The sequence below is a fragment of the Mirounga angustirostris genome, unplaced genomic scaffold, assembly GCF_029215605.1.
Source record: "Mirounga angustirostris isolate CCGP_5_RB_7025 unplaced genomic scaffold, mMirAng1.0.hap1 SCAF_14, whole genome shotgun sequence".
Lineage (NCBI taxonomy): Eukaryota > Metazoa > Chordata > Mammalia > Carnivora > Phocidae > Mirounga > Mirounga angustirostris.
In genome coordinates this window covers 25,695-45,774 of record NW_026991722.1, presented here as the reverse complement: position 1 = coordinate 45,774, position 20,080 = coordinate 25,695, and the positions used below count along the sequence as shown (strand labels likewise).

The following is a 20,080-nucleotide window of genomic DNA, read 5'->3' as shown; positions in this document are numbered from 1 at the left end:
ATGTCCCTGTGCCTAGAGAAGCGTTGATTCTGCAACAGACAAAGACAAAAAGTTCTAGGGCTCAGTGGTTGGAAGTAAGGACCACAAATCAGCCAAACATCATCATCAGGACCCTACTTCCCTTCTTCTATGGGTGTGGAGACTCTTCAGGCATACTGTACGAGGTGTAGGAGTCTCAGGATCTACACTGAGAATCCACTGGTTGAGGCCATGGCCCTGGCTGGTGAGAGAGCTCATGTCCCCAGTCTCAGAAGTAGTTGGTGGCCTCATCTCTCTGGGCTAAGGGATGGCCAGTGCCTCTATAAACATCCAGAAAGAGTGGGAAAAGGCTAGACAGGAAAGGATCATCTAAGTTTTGTGCCCTGCTAAGGCCTCAGTCTCCCCTTTTGCAATAACCGATAATTCATACTTCACAGGATTTGTTTGTGAATGTAATGAAATAATGTACTTTGAACTTTAAAGTGTTATTATTTTTATTCCACTTGTAGAAGAAGAGTGAAGAAACTAGAGTGGGGGTGGAATTGAGTGCCCAGTGCTCTTGGATGTTACCTCTGGAGTTTCTGCTGAGTCTTCGAGGTGCCCTTCTCCTTTCAGGTAACCTGGATGGGGAGGACCATGCTGCAGAGCCAACAGTGGAGGATGTTTCCCTCCTAAAGTTCATGCTGGGCACCTTCCCAGGGTGTCTGACTGTCCAGCTGATCTTAAAGCGCTGGGCTAACCAGTTGGAGATCTGTGCCCTGGTCCTGAGGGCACAGAAGTTCTACTTCCTGGTGGGCTACAGTGAGACTCTGCTGTCCCACTTTTACAAATGTCCTGTCCATCTGCACCTCCAGACTGTGCCCTCCAAGGTCATGTATACATACATCTAAGACAGTCACCTTTTCTGCATCAGGCTCTAGCCTGCGAAGGACAGAACCATGTGGAAAGAAGTGAAGTAGAAATGGGGAAATACATCCCCTCACTGTCTCGAGGATTCCTTTTCAAAGCTGCTGTTGAATAAATAGACCTTCCGTGTTGTCTTGTCTCTTGGTTTGTCTTTCCTCCTTAGAGAAGAGAACTAGAGTAGGGTTTCTTTGAGGATGCTCCAAGGCTCCCCAAAAGGTTGCCAGTTGTTTGAAGTTTGGGTAATAGCTACAGTGCAATGAGTCTCTTGTCACTTTACCAGGAACTTTACCTGGAGTTCTTTGTTTTTTCTCAAAGTGGAAGAATCCATTTTTGGTCATTATAAAATAATCAACATTAATTTTTAAAAATTTTAAATAGTTTGGACATGTGTCAAGTCAACCATGAACGTTTCTTGTAATTTTTCCACAGAGAACTACTGTGAACAGTTTCTTTTATTTCCAGATGTACTTTTTCCCTCTAGAAATACCTTAATGGATACTCATTGCTTAATAAATAAGCTTTCAATTGAACACCTACTGTAGGCCACAGATTCTTCTGAGTGCTTGGAATCCATCAATGGACAAAACATTCTGTTCCAAGATCTCTGCCTTCGTGACACTTGTATCCCCATGGAGGTCGGCAGGGAGGGTTAGGCAGCACTGAGGACTCCAAGCAGGTGAGCTCAGTGCAGGAGAGCATTTTAGGAGGTGGCATCTGCAAAAGCTGCATGTGGTGCTGGGTGGTGGGGAAGGGCTTGCTGACCAACTTCGCTGTGACACTTGACCCTCACCTTGACCATGACCCTGTTCCACTTAACCCTGAACCTCAACCTCACACACCCTAATTCCAACTCTGAACTTGACTTATTACCCTGACTCTGATTCTACCCTAAGCTTTACCCTCATTCTAACAGTAATGCTCTCCCTAATCCTACCCACAACTTGACCTTCACTCAACCTCACTCTTACCTGAGGGTCTCACCTGGACCCTCCCCTGATCATGTCTGACTCTGACACTGATGTTGACTACATCCCTCACATAACCCTGATTTTCAGTAAGAACTTCACACTGAAAATATCCTAATGCTATCTGACCCTTACCATGACCCTGACTGTGACCTTATCCTAACTCTAACCCTGAGGCTTGCTTTGACTCTGACCATAATCCTCACCCAGACTCTCATCATGACCTTGACCATAAAACTGACAGTCATCTAAATTTAACCCTAGCCCTGATCTTCCTTTAGGTTCAAATATCAGCTCTGATATTTGATAAACCAGACTCTGATTTTGATCCCAAAATGCAACCGTCACCCAGACTCTGTTCCTCACACAGATCTGAGCCTACTCTTAACCCTGGTCTTGACCCTGATTCTAACACTCAACAACCCTGGATTGATGTGACTGATTGTCATTCAGGCCCTGAGACACCCTCACACCTTGCTGACAAAACTCAACCTTAACCTGACCCTTGTGACCTTCACTCTGTCACCGACCCTTATCCTGGACTTTATGTGAATTTAACCCTCACCCTCTTCTTGATTCTCACCCTAACACTGATCTTGACCCTTCCACTAACAGTGATCTGACTGAACCTCAGCTGGACTTGATTATGTTCCTGACCCTCATGATCCTGATCCACCCACATACTGATCATGAAACTTCACTTAACCCTGACCTTGACCCTGAACCTTATTCAAATCCTTAACTGACACAGGCCCTTATCCTATCCTCGACTGTGATCCTGATGCACAACCTTGCTTTGATATTCACCCTATAGACTTACCCAGATCTTGACCCTGATCCATTATTTTAATTGAAATATATTTGACATATAACATTGTATAAATTTAAGGTGTGCATGTTGATACATTTATGTATCTTAATACATTATATATCATGGAATGATTGCAACAATTAGCACCTCTATCATATTACATAATTATCCTGTCTTTTTAGTCATTAGAATAATTAAGTTCTAGGTTCCTAGCAAGTTTGTTGATTATAATACAATATTGTTGTCTGTGCTCACTGTTCATCATAATTTTGTACCGTTAGGCAACATCTGCCCTGTCCTCTCCACTCCCCAACCCCTGGTAACCACCATTTTGCTCTGTTTTTGTGAGTTTGGGTTTTTTAGATTACACTTATAAGTGATGTCCTACAGTATTTGTCTTTCTCTGTCTGACTTATTTTACTTAGCATAATTTCCACAAGGTCCACCATGTTGTTGTAAATGGCAGGATGTCCTCTTTTCTAATGGCTGTCTAATATTCCATTGTATTTATATACCACATCTTCTTTATCCATTCACTTACAGGCTATTGTGAACAACGCTGCGGTAAACATAGGAGTGCATATCTCTCTCAAAAACCCTGTTTTTATTTCCTTTGTGTGTATACCTAGAAGTGGAATCACACTGCATCATTGTTGGGTCTATTTTTAATTTTTGAGAAGGCTTCATATTGTTTTCCATTGTGGTTGAGTCAATGTACATGCATACCAGCATGAAAGAGTTCCCTTTTCTCCAGACCCTAGCCAGCAATTTTTATCTCTTGTCTTCTTGATAATAGGCCTTCTGACAGGTGTGAGTGATATCTCATTGTGGTTTTGATTTGCATTTCCCTGATGATGAGTGATGTGGAGCATCTTTTCATGTGTCTGTTGGCCACTGGGATGTGTTCTTTGGAGAAAGGTCTCGTTCCAACCATTTTTCAGTCAGATTGTTTTTGATTTTGAGTTGTATGAGTTCTTTATATATTTTCAGTAATAACTCCTTATACAGGGTGCCTGGGTGGCTCAGTCGTTAAGTGTCTGCCTTTGGCTCAGGTCACGATCCCATGGTCCTGGGATCGAGCCCTGCATCAGGCTCCCTGCTCCGTGGGAAGCCTGCTTCTCCCTCTCCCACTCCCCCTTCTCGTGTTCCCTCTCTTGCTGTGTCTGTCTCTGTCAAATAAATATATAAAATCTTAAAAAAAAAACAAAACTCCTTATCCAATGTATGTCTTGCAAAAATTTTCTTCCATTCTGTAGAGTGCTTTTTTGTCTTGTTAATGGTTCCTTTTGCTGTGCAGAAGGTTTTAAGTTTCCTGGAGCCCTATTTGTTCATTTTCACTTTTGTCTTTGGTGCTGGTGGTGTCCTATTCAAGGAATCATTGCCAAAAGCAACGTTAAGGAGCTTCTTCCCTATATTTACTTCTAGGAGTTTTATAGTACCAGGTCCTTCTGTTTCAGTCTTTAATCTATTTGAGTGAATTTTTGTGACTGGTGGGTCTAATTTCATTGCATGTACTCATCCAGTTTTCCCCACCTCACTTGTTGACAGGCTGTCCTTTCCCCATTGTGTGTTCTTGGCTTCTTTGTTGAATAATTTTTTGACTGTATAAGCAGGGGTTCACTTCTGTGCCTTCTATTCTGTTCCATTGGTCTATGTGTCTATTTTTGTCTGTCTATGCAGTAACGTACTGTTTTTATTCCTGAAGCTTTGTAGTATAATTTGAAGTCAGGAAGTGTGATATCTCTGGTTTTGTTCTTTTTTCCTCAAGAAGGACATTTTAACAATATAAATTTTTCTGATCCATGAACAGAGTATGTCTTTCCATTTGTTTGTCTTTCCATTTCTTTGATTTCTTTTAACAAAGTCTTATAGTTCACTGTACAGGACTTTCGCATCCTTGGTTAAATTTATTCCTAATATTGTATTGTTTTTGATGCTATTGTTAATGGGGTAGTTTTCTTTATTTCTTTTTCAGATGTTTCATTCTTAGTGTATAGGAACATAAACGATTTCTGTAAGTTGATTCTGTATCCTGCAACTTGACTGACTTCTAACAGCCTTTTAGATTTTCTATAGACCGAATCATATTATCTGTAAACAGTGACAGATTCACTTCTTCCTTCCTGATTTGGATGCCTGTTATTTCTTTGTCCTAATTGCTTTAGCAAGGACTTCTAATACCAAACTGAATAAGAGTGGTGTGTGTGGGCATCCACGTCTTGTTCCTGCTTCTTGTCAAGAAAGGGCTTTCAATTTTCACCAGCAAGTATAATGTTAGCCATGGGCTCATAACGTATGGTCTCTAATATATTGAGGTATGTTCCTTTTATACCCGATATGCTGAGGGTTTTTACGAAATAATGTATTTTGTCAAGTGGTTTTTCTGCATCTCTTCAGATGATCATGTGATTTTTTCCCTTTCATTTTATTAATGTGATGGATCACATTTATTGATTTGTGTATGTTTAATGATCCTTGCATTCCAGGGATAAATCCTACTTGCTCATGATGTATAATCCTTTTTATATGTTCTTGAATTCAGTTTGGTAATATGTTGTTGAGAGTTTTTGCATCTGGATTCATCAGAGATATTGGTCTGTAGGTTTCTTTGCTTGTGGCGTCCTTCTGTGGCTTTGGTATCAGGGCAATGCCAGCCTCGCAAGGTGATTTTGGAAGTAGTCCCTCCTCCTCAATGTTTTGGAAGAGTTTGAGAAGAATTGGTGTTCATTCTTCTTTGACTGTCTGGTAGAATCTCTAGTGAAGCTGTCTGGTCCTGAGGGAGGTTTCTGTGTTGGAAGGTTTTTGATTCCTGATTCAATTTCTTTAGTCTCTATTGGTTTGTTCAGATTTTTTATTTCTTCCTGATTCAGTTTGTAGGTTGCTTGTTTCTAGGAATGGATCTGTTTCTTCTAAGTTATCTGAGTTTTTGGCTTGTAATTGTTTAGTCTCACAATCCAGTTTTTCTGCAGTCTCAGTTGTAATGTCTTTTTCTTTTCTTTTTAAAAAGTATTTTATTTACTTATTTGAGAGAGAGGGAGAGAGCACAAGCAGGGGGAGGAACAGAAGGAGAGGGAGAGAGACAAGCAGACTCTGTGCTGAGCAGGGAGCCTGATGTGGGGCTTGATCCCATGACCCTTCCCCAGTCATAGCAAGTCAGGGTGGGGCAGGCTCATCAAGTTCCTTGGATCTGCAACCCCCTTCACGGTCCTGTCCATCTACTTTCTGATGCACAGGTGCATGGAAATCTGGGCGTCCTGGTGTGATGAGCAGAGGCACTTTTGTTTGATTATGAATGTCGAAGGAGTTGTACATAAAAGGGGAGAGGAAAAAAGGGAAGACTCTTACAGCCACCATGCTGATGTCACACTTGGCCCTGATCCTGACCCTACACTCGCCCTATCCTTGGTCCTGAACGTGACCCTTACCTTGTTTGACCTTCACCATGTTACTGACCTTGCAGTGTACCCTTAACCTGATTCTGACTCTGGCATTCTCCATGATACCGACCCAGAATTGACCCTTACCTTCACTCTGACTCCGATCTTGACTTTGACCTGGAACCCTCTCTCACCCTGAACCTGAATTGGACCCAACTGTCACAGTAATCTGGATCCTAATATTCAAAATGAGTCATAATTTGACATTCACTCTGACCATTTACTAAAACTGACCCTGACAGTAGCCCTAAAGCACTGATTATGACCCTGACCCTGCTCACCCTGATTCTTATCTTCACACTAACCTTGACCTTTGGGGTGACCTTGACCCTCATCCCCACCCTGACCCTGCACCTAACCTCAGTAGTATTCTGACACTAACCCTCTGTCAGTATGTGGGTTTCCCACCAACCATATCTTTGCAGACAAACTGTGAGATGGCCTATGGGTTGGGATTCCATTGACCTCACAAAGTCTCATTATAACCAGTGTAAGAGGTTTCTGTGACACTGACATGACCTTTGTTCCCAGAATATGCCACATGAAGAGCCACATGAGAGCCTGGGGGTCCAGAAAAGTTAAATGGGTTATTGTGGCTCTAGCTAAAACCACTCTGGGGGATCATGCTGGAGGCCATCTCTGATCTTAGTCTGGCTCTGTCACCGATTTGCAATACAATTTAGGTGAGTCACTTAATCTGAACTTCAGGCTCATCATTTCTAAAATTAGGAAACGTTTTTAGATTCATTTATTCATTCAAGAACTATGTAATGAACTCCTATTAAGTGCTAGGCAGTCTCCAAGACTGATTCTATCTCAGGAATTCTAACTCCCACCCTCCCCGCTCACACTGCCTTCCCCCATTTGACACAATGGCTGTTCCATGGGAATTCCCTAGGGCAACATTGGACTAGCAAGTATATTCAGGGTGTGCCCTCACGCCATTTGATGTGGCTGAGGGGCCATGAGTAATTCCGAACCGAAACCCAAGGTTTTGGCTTATTTGCCTTGTGCTGTCTTACTTGCACGAAAACAGCAGTGCCTGGATCAGGCCTTCAGTGCAACAGCTGCAGGATGAGGACCTAGTGAGGACCTTGCCCAGGACACTAGCCCCATGACACCGTGAGGGTATTCCTAGTCCCAGTTAAGTCATGCAGTGCAACAAGTGATTATACATCAGGGTGGATGATGCAAAGTACAGTGCACTGAGAACATGACAAAAACGTTTAAATGACAGAATAGTATGTAGGTAAACATACTATATACTATGTAAGTGAAGGGAAAAACAACGGGGTCAGAAAGAGGAATGGGAGTTCCCAGAAGCGGGCTGGAGTAGTCAGGGCGTGGGGGGTGTCTCATGGAGGAAGTGACCAGGAGACCTGTCACTGGTTACAACAATGCAGCATCAGGGTTTGAGCTCTGCCCGACCCACGACCCCCAGGGGCATTGGGGGCATTCTAGCTCCAGAGGACCTACAGGCTGCAAATCAGCCTGAGCCTAGCCTCTGTGGTATGTCTTCTTTGCTCCCGGATGTGGCTCTTTCTCTTCCTCTTGAGGCTGTTGATTCTCATTTTGTTTTCCTCTGAGCTGCACTCTTTTGTGTGGGTTCACTACTGTTAGTTGACACAAATTCCTTGTGAAAATAAGTGGAGTATAAATCATACTTGTTTCCTAATTAGATCTGAACATATTCAATAGTCACAGCCTTTTCCCAGGCCCTTGGGTCTTCATCTGCTCGCCAACTCCGAGATTTTTAAAAACATCTTATATTTTTAACAGTTTCAAAGAATTAGTTTGTTTTTTAAAAAGTTCAGCAAAGTCACACTTTTAATAATCTATAGAATGATCTGTGAACATTGAATGAGCAAGGTTTTACAGGATGAAGGAAGAATTGGCTTTGTGGCCGGGTTTGCCCTACTCTTTACTCACTGTTGCCCCCGTGTGGCCGCTCTCCACATAGCACGTGGCAGAATATGTTCCAATCTGTCAAATTCGAGGGAGAAGAAGATGGAATAGGTTGGTCCCTGGATCCCCTAGCTTCTAAAAACCACCATATAATTTATAAGCCATATTCTAAATCGAGTATATCTTAACTAGATATTAGGGTTAGGTTCAGGGTCAAGGTGCATACATTAATTATGGACAGCTTTTTGTATGTCAGTCATACCTCCATAAAGTGTTTTTAAGAATATAGTCACCCAAAGCACTGAGCACCTTTCCTGTCACAGTAAATATGTAACTAAACGTATTTATTGTTTAACCTTAGCTGAGGACCAGGAGCTGGTCCTACAGGTACTTGGCAGGTAACATCTGTGGCCAGCTGCCCATCTCTTCCCCCGACACCCACACCCAGCTCAGCACATCCTCTGCTCTGCTCAAGGGCAGCCCAGAGAGACCAGGTCCAGGTGTGGCTCCCTCCTGTCAGGCATGGCTTCCTTCTGACAGATAGAGAAGGTGGCCAGCTCACAGACACATGACATCTTCTTTTGGTTACTTGCTAGCTTCCTCCCCTTTTTGTCACTCTGGCCCTTAAACTTCCACTCCTGTGGGAACCTGCGTTTGCAGGTTTCTGTTGACATTTCAAAGTGTGCAGATCTGTGTTGACTTTGTTCCCTGTCCTTGGGTCAGATATAAAGGCAGGAAAAGTCATCAGACTGCGAAAGCAACAAAAATAAATCTCGAGTGTGCTCTGTGTGCCGTACCTCAGACTTTAAAGAAATGGCAAACTACATACCTCATGTTATACTCATCCAGCTTTAGGGAGTCAGAAAAGCATGCAAAATAAAATTGTATGGAAAGAAATCTCTTTTGTAGCACCCCCCCCCCCCCGCCCTGTCATTTCCTGTCTGGCCAATGCCCAGTCACACTGACACGTGTAGCCACGCAAGGACACAACTGTGATCAACCTCCTGGAGCATTCCTGGTCCCCCTGCCCCTGCTCTGGCCAACCCTGCACACCCCAGTCCTCCTGAGCGTCCTCTGTAGTGGCACTTGTCACTCCATGTTGTCATTTGTTGTCTCTCGTTCTGTCCTTTCTGCTACGAGTAGATCTCTCTCACAGCTCCCTGGCTGGATGACAGGTAAGTAATTGGTTTCGGGATCTTTTGTCCTGGAACCATAGGCATCTCTGTCCCTCTGTGTGCCCCCAGCTGCGGTGGAGCATAGGGCCCAGGACAAGGGATTTGAGAATCTTCCCAGACGAAGTTTGTTCTATGAAGGTGGATTCCTTCTGATGTCATTAGGTAACCACATAACGTGGCCGTCACTGTGAGACAGAAAGCACGCTACTGTATTGTGTTCTACTCGCATACCGTGGCTAACAAAGAGTCAACACACGCTCACACTCACACGTTCACACTTACACCTCCGTTTCTGAGCATCAGTACCATGTAAACTACAGTGAATTCACACTGGGCAGCAGACATGTAGATGGGCCATTAAAGGTATAAATAGAGGAGGATGGATATGCAGTTCTGGCTAAAACAATGGAAGTCCTTGCCTATGGGGGTAAAGAAATTAGTCCTTACTGAGAAAGTGCTACGTTCTAGTCAAAGGAGTGACATGATAATATTACCTTTTAGAACAGGGATCGGCACAGACTCTTCTGTAAAGTCTTCTGTAAAGATTTTCTGTTAGGCGTTGCAATCCACGTGGTCTCTCTGACGATGATTCCACTCTTGCATCGTGGCTTGAAAGCAGCCACAGACCGTCCATAGCTCATGTTCCAGCCACACTTAATTTACAGAATACAGGAGGAGGTCACACTGGCCCATGGGTGGTAGTTTCCCACACCCCAGATTTGCAACCTGATGGACGGTGGGGGAGAGGGCTCTTATTTTCAAATGGCAGCGTGGGCGTACACTGGGATCTATCCTGCCTGACCCGGCCCCTAAACTTGAAAGGAAAGATGATAGCGAGACTGACCAACAGTTAAGGCCTCAGGAACTCCCCCGCATTTATCTGAATGCCTTGAGCTTCCCACGAGATGTTTGTCAGTGGTTGAAGTACACGTAGGTATTGTTTGGCTGAGTATGTCCCCATTGCCTGGCGGGTACATCTTGCAGGTTATATACCTAGCAGACGGTCATCTTGTTCAGGCCAAGACCGTGAGCACATTTATGGTTCTTGTGAGTCAGTGGAGGACCTAGCATGTGTGGGCTTCAGGACAAGTTCGATTCAGCCCTCAGCAATGTTATCGAGCCCCTGGCTTCCTGGGCCCTCTGTGGGGCTGGCACTGGCCTCGCCTAGGCCACTTCTGCAGTCCTGATGGAAAAGCCCCCGGCCTGGGTGGTCCACCCCATGCTTTGCTCTGCAGGCCGAGACCCGAGTTTCCTGCCACCTCACTGGCTGGGACCAGGTCACATGCCTATGGATGAGCCAATCCCTGGAGCCAGGGAGTGGGGCCGTGGAGACTGGGAGAGGTTGTTAGGTCCTCTGTTGTAATGACTTTTCTAATTGCTGTGGTGGCAACGTCTTCTGTGATGCATCTGTTGATAAAATGAGTGTTGATTTCTGGTAGTGAGTGGGTCCAAGGTGCTGGCTTAGTACCTAGCACCTCAGTCCCGGCACCTCAGTTCTACTCTACTATTCTCAATGGCTGAGAATGAGCAAAGCTGATGGAAACTGGTCTGGGATGCACAAGGTAAGGGTGTGTGTGTGCGGGGGGTATGGGGATTGGGGATAATAGCTCTGGCCAACCTGTATCTCCAATTTACCTAGGTTCAAGAAGGAGAGAGGAATCCGTAGTGTTTCACCGTCAATAATTTTGCAGATGAAGAATATGCCTTTTGTATGGAGTATGACAAGACTTGTTCAAAGTATTTTCCAGTTGGTACAGAAGTTGGGGAGAGCGGCGGCACCCTCCATCTGCTAGGATAGGCGCGAGAGGCTGAGTGCTCTCAAGAAGGTGTCTGGCTTTCGCAGGGCTCACTGTGAGCCTGAACACAGGACCGACGAGGACAATTAAAGGTTTTGTTCTAAGGGTGGCATATTGGAAGAATGTGGCGCACCTTGTAATCCTGGGAAGAAGACAGATCTGGAGTCCGCTGTGGAGTGACTTCGTGAGAGTGGTGGTGATCTGCAGCATCTGGCTAACGAGATGTCTGTCTTTTATTAAGTTATGGGTGTAGTTTCTGTGCCTTTGTCCTCACGGCTGGGATTTCCAAGGAGTGGGATTTTTTTACATCACTGTAACAGTTGGTCCCCCGGGGGTGGGCAAGTACTGTTCGGCTGCTGAGAAGTGTGTCTCTAGCGGTTGGAGTGTGTATTACAAGTCTATAGGTAAATAGTGGGGTGGTTACAGTGGTTGGCAGGCTATTGTTATTGACGATTTTTATGGGTGGATTCCATAGGATGAGATGTTAGATCTTAAGGATAGGGGTCCTCATTAAGTGCCCATAAAGAGTGCTTTTTCTGAGTTTAATAGTAGATATATTTTATTTAGTTCTAATAGCCCTCCTTGTTCTTGGAATTCCAATGAGCAGTGCATTACAATGTTGTCTGCATTGTATCCGTGTGTTGATGAGGATTTGGGGAGAGTGGAAAATGTTGGCAATGCCCTCCACATATTGTCCACTGGAACATCCAAATAATAAAATTTTATTTTTGACAACAAAATAGGAAGTATCCTCCTGTGATTCTTAGTTTAAACCAGGGGAGGGGGCCCTCTTTTGGTACTGGTAATGAGTACCATAGTCCTTCCTAGGGAACATTATCAGATTCTATCGGGAACTTGGTCTTTGTTGTTGTGGAAAAATCAGGAGTCGACAAATTATTTGTCTCCTTTTTCATTTTCTATGGACATTTCCACAATATTTGGTTTCACACCTCTACCACTGTGAAATCATCCCAAATTTGGCACCAGCTCACCCTTCTATGCAGAGGGCATGTTTGAACCAAGGAAAAAAAACCAAAAACAAATAGCATCTGGGTGACTGGGAAACTCTAGGGTCAGAATGCTGTTGGTAGGCAGTTACTGTGACCCTAAATTCTGAACAAGCTCCTGACACCCAGACTAAATAGATTTCAGATTTAGAAACTTCAGATAGAAATTTTGTGTCCATGATGACAACTGAAGAACATGTGTAATCCCTAAACCTAATGCTAACCCCTAACTTTAACCCTAAAACCTAACGTGACCCTAAACACCAAACTGGAACCCTGAATCCCAAACCTGAAATTGAACCCCACACCAGAACTCTGAACCAAGTCCTGAATCCAAGCCCTGAACCATGAACCCAAACCCTGAACCCGAACTGTGAGTCATGAGCCCTGAACCCAAACCCCAGCAAGAACCCAAACCCCAAATTTGACCTTGAACTTTATCCCCTAAGCCCTAAGTCTTAAACCCTAAATCATAAGCCTAAAGCCCTAAACTCTAACTCTAACCAGTACCCTCACCCTCACCCAAAACCCTCACCCTCACCCTGATCCTAAACCCAAACCCTGACCTAGAACTCTGAGCCAAACCTGAACCCAGACCCAAACCCTTAACCACACTTTGTTTATGCATTCGCCACTGATGGACATTTGCATGGTTTCTACCTTTTGATTTTGTGAACATTGTTCGGGTTGGAGGTAGGGTTAGGGTCTTGGGCTGGGGTCCAGGACCAGGCTTGAGATCAAGTTTGGGTCAGAATCATGTTCAGTCAGGGCCAGGGTCATGTTCAGTGGCACTGTTTGGGTCAGGGACTGTTGTCATTCCATATTGTTTCCAATTAATTGTTCCTTAGCTATATTTGGAGAAGTTTGGGGGATATTGGGCTCCATTCAGCTTGAATTTTCAGAATTTAATGGCTTTCGCTGGACCCAGGGAGCGAGCAGGTGCTTCCACTGAACGCTGAGCTCACCTTGTCCTGCACTGCGTCCCCCGCCTGCAGAGGGCGCCCGACCCCAGCTCCTTGCCGGAGCCTGGCCCGCGCAGCCGCTGGGACAGGAGCCGGACCTCAGAACCTGATGTCCGCGCTGACAGGAGCCGGGCCTCCTCAGGACCTGCTGCGGAGGCTTCTGGAGGACGTGGGGTGGCGTCCGCGCTGACAGGAGCCGGGCCTCCTCAGGACCCGCTGTGGAGGCTTGTAGAGGACACGGGGCGGTGTCCACGCTGACAGGAGCCCGGCCTCCTCAGGACCCGCTGTGGAGGATGTGGGGCGGCGTCCACAAGGGCAGGAGCCCGGCCTCCTCAGGACCTGCGGTGGGAGGAGAAGGTGAGGAGAAGCTGTCTGAGGGGGACTGCTGAGGGGGTCCGCGCTGACAGGAGCCGGGCCTCCTCTGAATCTGATATGGAGGCTTCTGGAGGACAGGGGCGGGGTCCACGCTGACAGGAGCCCGGCCTCCTCAGGACCCGTGGTGGGAGGAGAAGGTGAGGAAAAGCCGTCTGAGGGGGACTGCTGAGGGGGTCCGCGCTCACAGGACCCCGCGGAGGAAGGGCGGGCGCACAGACCGGGGGCTTTCCATGGCTTCGTGTGCGGTGCTGCGCGCGGGGCTGTCGGGCCTCCGCTCTCGGGACTCGGACCTGCCCCGGCGGCCCACGCGTCTGTGTTTATGCGCGCCCCATTCGGTTCCTGGGGCTCCTCCGGCAGTCTGCGGTCGGGGGCGGCCTCCCGCCGCTGTGCTCGTGCTCCCCCGGCCGCGGCCGTGCGGGGTCCTCCCCGCATCCACACCCGCTTCAGGGCTGTTGGTTCGGTGTCTGTGAAGACCCCGCTGGAAGTTGGGTAGCGATGGCGCGGACTCTGTAGAGGGCTTTGGGCAGAGTAGATATTTTCACAGTGTCCGCTCTTCCGTGAGCACAGGGTGTCTTCCCGTCTCCGTGTGTCTCCCTCGATGCCTGTCATCAGGGTGTCAGAGAACAGGTCCGTCACCTCCTTGGTGAAATGGATTCCAGGGTATAGTGTTCTTTCTGATGCAGGTGGAAATGCATTGTTCTCTGTACTTCTTTTTCTGATAGTTTGTTATGAGCACATAGAAATGCAATTGATTTTTGTATGTTGGTTTTGTTTCTTGCAAATTTATCGAATTTATTAGTTCTGTTAAATCTTAAACTAAAACTGCCAGTTATTTTACCAGCAAAATGGGTTTATTTGGGAATAGCAGAGACTTGCAATCCGGGACAAGCAAGCTACGGCCACATCACAAGTGCAAGAAAGAAAGGAGAGAAACATTATTTCTTGGGAAGGTGGGGGAAGTTGGGAGGGTTGTTTTGAAGGAAAGTCCACTGGAGAAAAGCAGGGCTTCAGGTGATGGAGGGTTGTCACCTGCTGAGCTGCAGGGGTGGTGGGTTTCTTGGAGGAGGTGAAACCTGCATCTTCCCCTCTGGGGCCTGTGACTGGTGAGTCTCTCCTGTGGAGGGTTCTAATGTTGGGTCTGTAACTGACAGTTGTTCCTGTAACGACCCTGAGTGGCAGGCTCTCCCCTCCAGCCTCCCCTTCTGGCGTCCCCAGTCCACTTTCCTGAGGCTTCCCTTCATGCATTTTCACAGTTCTAACCAGTTTTTGGTGGAGCACTGTGGAAAATTGGAATTCCAAATCCCACTGCTTCCTCTGCACCCAAGACACAGGGACCACCGACCTAATCCTCCCACGAGTCTCTTGCTACCATATGGCCTCCTACAAGGGCGAGTGGCTGCTCCATGGTGGGTGAACTGGATCTGGGAGGGCTTGGCCTCCATCCTGGAGTTTGATGTCGTCTCTGCTTCTGTGACCTGGTGCTGACATGGTTGTTTGGAAGAGTCGTTGACCCTGTAGAGATTTCAAAGTGTGGTAAACCTGTCACAGCAGCACAAATACACTTGATCTCCACACTCAGACCCCCCAGCAGTCGTCTCCTTACCACATTTACCACTTCACACGGGGTGATTCAGTGCGTTTTACCCCAAACAGGGACACTCTCCTGCAGAAGCACCACGTAACCCTAAATGAGGAAATCATTTCGGTTTCCACATTATAACCCAGACCACAGACCCACTTCAGCTATCGCCACCTGCCCCACAGTATGAAATGTCTTTCTCCATTCGGATTCAGTTTTCTTTTTCTGGAGCTGCTCCCGAGACCTGCTATTTGCACAACCCTGATGGATTGAAGGAGTACAGATGGCTCTAATCTGAGTGGTATTTTCTGTCTGGCTTCTGTCACTTGGGCTGTTTTCAGTGTCCATCCATGTTGTGACATGCATCAGTCCCTCATTCATTTTTTCACTGTGACTAAACATAAATAACATTTACCACCTAAAACATTTTAGGTACACAGTTCTCTGGCCTTAGCTGAGTTCCCACGGTTGTACATCATTCTCCAGAACTTTTTCATTCTCCCCGAGGGAGACTCTGTATGCATTAAACACCCAACTCCCCATGATTTCTCTGGAGAAGGGTCTATCCAAGTCCTTTGTCCATTTTAAAAATTGGGTTGTCTTTTTGTTGAGGAGTTGTAAAAGCTCTTTATATATTCTGGACAATAGACTCTTACTAGATACATAAGGTACAGACATTTCCTTCCTTCTGGGGGCTGTCTTTTCACATTCAGGTTAGTAACTTCTTCTTTTTTTTTTTTTTAAGATTTTATTTATTTATTTGAGAGAGAGAGGATGAGAGACAGAGAGCACGAGAAGGAAGAGGGCAGAGGGAGAAGCAGACCCCCTGCTGAGCAGGGAGCCCGATGCGGGACTCGATCCCGAGACTCCAGGATCATGACCTGAGCCGAAGGCAGTCGCTTAACCAACTGAGCCACCCAGGCGCCCCTAGGTTAGTAACTTCTTTTTTTTTTTTTTTTTTTAAAGATTTTATTTATTTATTTGAGAGAGAGAGAATGAGAGAGAGCAAGCACATGAGAGGGGGGAGGGTCAGAGGGAGAAGCAGACTCCCTGCCGAGCAGAGAGCCCGATGCGGGACTCGATCCAGGGACTCCAGGATCATGACCTGAGCCGAAGGCAGTCGCTTAACCAACTGAGCCACCCAGGTGCCCGGTTAGTAACTTCTGATGTAACAAGATTTAAAATTTTTTTTAACATTTGTTTTAATAGCGAGGGAGAGAGTGTGCGAGCGGTTGGGGGCAGAGGGAGAGGGAGAGAGACTCTCAAGCAGGCCCTACACTCAGCGTGGAGCCTGACATGGGGCTTGATCTCATGACCCTGAGATCATGATCTGAACCAAAATTAAGAGTCAGATGCTTAACTTACTGAGCCACCTGGACGCCCTGAAAATATTTTTAATTTTGAGGATATGATTTTATCTATTCTTTCTTTCCTTATGCTTTGGTGTCAGATCTAAAAACATTGCTAAATCCAAGGTTATGAAGATTTAGTCCCATTTATTTCTTGTAATTTTACCTCTTCCATTTAAGCCTTTACTGATTTTGAGCTAATGTTTCTATGTGGTATGAGGTAAGGGTCCAGTTTCATTCCTCTGCACATGGATAACCAGTTGTCTCCCAATGTAGTGTTGTCGACCCTTGTCAAAATTCAGTGGACCATAGATGAAGGGGTTTATTTTGGCTCTCAGTTCAATCCCACTGATCTGTATGCATACCTTGTTTTAAAAAAATTATTTATTGAAAAAAATTTTAATGTAAACTCAGTTAATTAACATACAATGCATTCTTTGTTTCAGGGTGTATGCGTACCTTTACGACAATAGCACAACGTTTGACTTATTGTTGGCTTTGTATTAAGATTTGAACTTTGGAAGTATGACCTTTCACCTTTGAATTTCTTTTTCAAGATTGTTCTGGCTATCTTGTGGTCCTTTGAAATTCCATATGACTGTTAGGATTAGCTTGTGCAATTCTTCCCAAAGGCCTTTGTGAATTTCCTTCGGAACACATTGAATTTCCACATCGCATTGTGTACTATTGCCACCTTATCAATAGTATGTCTTTTCATCACCGTGGGGTGTCCTCAGAGTTATTTACGTTTCCCTTTCTTTCAGCAATGTTTTGTAACTTTCGGTGGACAGGACTTGCACCTTGATTATATCTATCCGTAAGTATTTGGTCAATGTTGATGTTCCCTAAAATGCAATTGTTTTCTTGAATTCCTTTTTGGATGATTCATTGCTAGTGTATACAAATAGGAGAGATTTTTGTGTATTGATATTTTGCTCTGTAACTTTGCTGAATTAGGTAACTGGCGGTAATGATTTTTTGTTGATTCTTTTAAGAAGCTCTCTATATAAGATGATGTCATCTCTGGTCTCCAAATAGATCTAGTTCTACTGTTTCCTTTCACATATGGACGCCTTATTTCTTGCCTTATTGTTTTGGGTAGAACTTTCAGTACAATACTGGGCAATGAGTGAAAGCCAGAATGATGGACTTGTTTGTGAGTTCAGAGTAGAGCTGTTAGTCCTCAAAATTGAGCATGATGTTTGATTAGGGTTAGGGTTAAGGGTTAGAGGTTAGGATTAGGGTCTCCCTGTTCTCTGCTGTATAGAGACCATTCTCCTCCGGTAACCAGATTGATCGTTTCAGAACATAACCTTTGAGCCTCTCTGCGATCTGCTCCCCACCTATCTGTCCTCTCCAGCCTCACCTCTCCCACCACAGCCCCCCTCTGTGGGCCACCCAGCTGTGTGGTTGTCCCACATGTGCCTTGGGCCTGACTCCAATCCTTTACATTCTCTGTGCCCTCTGCCAGGAGCACTCTTCTCTCCCCTTGCATCATGTCTGGCTTGTTCCCCCATTGGCTGGGCCTCTACTTGCCCCCTGGTGACCTGACTCATGTCTGCTGGGTGTGTGTGCTCGTCCCCTATTTAAATGTAGTACCTGCCTTCCCTGTGTGAGCGATTTACTAACCTGCGAGGTATGGGGGCAGGCACAGGGAAGTAGTCTTAGTGCCTGTGTAAAAAAAATCAGTCTCAGGGCGCCTGGGTGGCTCAGTCATTAAGCGTCTGCCTTCGGCTCAGGTCGTGATCCCAGGGGCCTGGGATCAAGTCCCATGTCAGGCTCCCTGCTCAACGGGGAGCCTGCTTCTCCCTCTCCCACTCTCCCTCCTTGTGTTCCCTCTCTAGCTGTCTCTTTCTCTGTCAAATAAAGTCTTTAAAAAAATCAGTCTCAGAGGGGCTCACAATCCTTGCTGACAATGGGGGAGCTGCTGTCCCCATAGTGAGGGGCAGGTAGTCCCCTCAAAGGGGGACCAGCCATGTGAGGAAGTTGGACAAGACTTCCAACTTCTTGGGGCTGGGGAGATGTAGACCTGGAACCAGAAGCTACACCCTTGGATTCAAGGCTGGGGTCTAAGCAAGCCCCCTTTTCTTCCAGGGGTCGTCTTTCCCCTTCCCTGTCCACAGGCTGAACCTGATTCCTGATCTGGGGAGTTTGAGGGTGACCCCTCCTAGGAATACCAGTGGTTTACTGATGGACCTTGTCATCCAGAGGCCCAGTAGCCTTCAAGGGAGGACCCTATAGGGGGTGGAGACAGCTCTGTTGGGGACCAGTGACAGCCCACTCAAGGTAAAGTGGAGTGGCCCTGCTGATTCTACCCAGTCTGTAGGGCATAGAAACAGGTGCTGTGCCCAAAGGTGCTCAACTCATGGCAGGTGGGGACAGAACCTGCAGGCGTTCAGCCAGGGGAGGGCACCTGCAGGGTTTGCCTGGGAGCTCAGGACAGGGGGGTGTTCCTGGCTCCAGCATGCTGAGAGTGGGGCTGCATGGGTTTCCAGCTTCCTAAGCCTCAGGCTCCCCTGTGTAAGATGGGGTGCTGATGGCCCCTATCTCTGGGAGCAGAAGGTAGGGAGGCCCTGCCGGCGGACTTGCTCAGGACAGGCCAGGGTGGCTGTTGCTTAAAGCAGCACAGGGCCTGTCCCCATGAAGAAGGTGCACACGTCCATGACCCCCAGCTCTGGGGTCTTGCTGCCAGCCTCTGGCAGTGACCCTCTTCCTGCCCTGTCCCCTGCCCCTGTGGATACGGGGTCTTCCTGGAGCTGTTCCTGCAGAATCACTTCATGGTGGACACAGGGTCATCTACTATGTCTTCACCGACCAGCTGGTTGCTGTGTCCCGTGTGCCCCTCCAGGAGCACTGAAGGGTGGTGGTTCTTGAGGTCCATGGTGCCCCATGCTGGCAGGATGTGTCCTTGCAGCACATGGCGATGATGAGCCGCTTCTGTGAGGAGCCCTTCCTCCATGAGGTGGATGACATGGTGTGCGGGGATGTGGACATGAAGTTCTGTGACCACGTGGGCATGGAGATCCTGTCCCCCCTCTTTGGCACCCTGGTTTCTAGTGGATGGCCCGTGAGGACTTAAGCTATGAGCGCTGGTCCCAGTCCCAGGCCCACATCCCCAAGGACCAGGGTGACTTCTACTACATGGGGGCCTTTTTTGGGGGGTTGTGGCGGAGGTTCACCGACTGACCTCAGCCTGTCACCAGGTGATGGTGGTCAACTGGGCCAATGGGATCGAGGCCATGTGGTACGATAAGAGCCATCTGAACAGGTACCTGCTGGACCACAAGCCCACCAAGGTGCTGTCCCTGGAGGACCTGCGGGACCCACAGCTATTGGGCTGGCCCTGGAGGACCTGGGTGCAGCTGCTGGGCTGGCCCCGGGTCATGAAGAAGCTGAGATTTGGGCCATGCCCAAGAATCACCAGGACACCCGGAACTCATGAGGGGCTGTCCCCGTCTCCAGCAGGGGGTGCTGACTTCAGCGGAGCCATCAGAGCAGGTTCCTACTTCTGTCCCCTCGTGGAGCCTGCACTGGCATGTCCAGCGCCCCAGCCGCACCTGCTCACAGGAGGCCTGCCTGGGGATACAACGTCCTCTCTTTGCGTTCACTACATTTTCTTCACTTCTGGGTCATTTGCAGCTGTGAATGGCTCCAGTTTTATGTCAGATGTTTTTCTGTGTCAATGCTGAGCAACCATTTTTAAAAAGAACAATTGAGGGAAAAGGTTTTCTCCCTGGTTCTAAACAGACACCGCCTGGTGGGGCTGGGAGCAGCCCTGTAGCAGCCGTGGAGCCAGAACGGGTCCTGGCTGGGTCTTCCCTCCCAGTCCTTGCA

The 20,080-nt window shown here is 47.0% G+C and overlaps 1 pseudogene; it reads left to right on the top strand.

The window, feature by feature from the left end:
- Nucleotides 1-210: 210 nt before the first annotated feature.
- LOC135362606 (histo-blood group ABO system transferase 2-like) lies at nucleotides 211-19,688 on the top strand (annotated as a pseudogene).
- The last annotated feature ends 392 nt before the right edge of the window (nucleotides 19,689-20,080 follow it).